This window comes from Arachis duranensis, chromosome 4 (assembly GCF_000817695.3).
Source record: "Arachis duranensis cultivar V14167 chromosome 4, aradu.V14167.gnm2.J7QH, whole genome shotgun sequence".
NCBI classification, from domain to species: Eukaryota; Viridiplantae; Streptophyta; class Magnoliopsida; order Fabales; family Fabaceae; genus Arachis; species Arachis duranensis.
Window position 1 is genome coordinate 86,372,206 of NC_029775.3, and position 1,463 is coordinate 86,373,668.

Below are 1,463 nucleotides of genomic sequence, written 5' to 3' on the forward strand. Positions count from 1 at the left end.
CATATCTTTTTAAAACCATAACTTTTCAATCATATCTTTTTGATTTCTACTTTCAAAATCTTTTTCAAAAATCACTTTATTTCTTTTCCAACTTTAATTTTCGAAAATCATTCATCAAATTTTCAAAATTTCTTTTAAAATCTTTTTAATTTATTTTCGAAAATTCTTCCCCTTTTCTCACATCCCTCTATTTAAGGACTAACACTCCTCCATTATCAACAATTCGAATTCTATCTCTCTTGATAAGTTCGAATTCTTCTTCTTCTACCTCCTCCTTCTATTCTTCTTTTCCTCTGACACCTTAAGGAATCTCTATAATGTGACATAGAAGATTCTATATTTTCTTGTTCTCTTCTCTTTCATATGAGCAAGAGCAAGGACAAAAGCATTCTTGTTGAGGCTGACCCTGAACCTGAAAGGACCTTGAAGCGAAAGCTAAAAGAAGCTAAAGCACTACTCTCTGTAGAGGACCTAACAGAAATCTTCAAACAAAAAGAAGACATGGCAGCCGAAAACAACAACAATGCCAACAGTGCAAGGAAGGTGCTGGGTGACTTTACTGCACCTACTCCCGACTTCTATGGGAGAAGCATCTCTATCCCTGCCATTGGAGCAAACAACTTTGAGCTTAAGCCTCAATTAGTTTCTCTAATGCAACAGAATTGCAAGTTCCATGGACTTCCATTGGAAGATCCTCATCAGTTTTTAGCTGAATTCTTGCAAATCTATGACACTGTTAAGACCAATGGGGTTGACCCTGAGGTCTACAGACTTATGCTATTCCCTTTTGCTGTAAGAGACAGAGCTAGGATATGGTTGGACTCACAACCTAAAGAAAGCTTGAACTCTTGGGAAAAGCTAGTCAATGCCTTCTTGGAAAAGTTCTTTCCACTTTAAAAATTGAGTAAGCTTAGAGTGGAAGTCCAAACCTTCAGACAGAAGGAAGGTGAATCCCTCTATGAAGCTTGGGAATGATACAAACAATTGATCAGAAAGTGTCCTTCTGACATGCTTTCTGAATGGAGCATCATAGGTATCTTCTATGATGGTCTGTTTGAACTATCCAAGATGTCATTGGACAGCTCTGTTGGAGGATCTCTTCATCTGAAGAAGACGCTTGCAGAAGCTCAAGAACTCATTGAAATGTTTGCAAATAACCAATTCATGTACACTTCTGAAAGGAATCCTGTGAACAATGGGACGAATCAGAAGAAAGGAGTTCTTGAGATTGATACTCTGAATGCCATATTGGCTCAGAACAAAATATTGACTCAGCAAGTCAATATGATTTCTCAAAGTCTATTTGGAATGTAAGCTGCACCAGGCAGTACTAAGGACGCTTCATCTGAAGAAGAAGCTTATGATCCTGAGAACCCATCAATGGAAGAGGTGAATTACATGGGAGAATCCTATGGAAACACCTATAATCCTTCATGGAGAAATCATCCAAATCTCTCATGGAA

At 37.8% G+C, this 1,463-nt stretch overlaps 1 non-coding gene across 1 annotated transcript; it reads right to left on the reverse strand.

Moving 5' to 3' along the window:
* Positions 1-906: 906 nt before the first annotated feature.
* On the reverse strand, positions 907-1,014 carry LOC127747266 (small nucleolar RNA R71). Its single transcript, XR_008009068.1, has one exon. It is a non-coding gene; the product is annotated as a small nucleolar RNA R71 (small nucleolar RNA).
* Between the last annotated feature and the right edge of the window lie 449 nt (positions 1,015-1,463).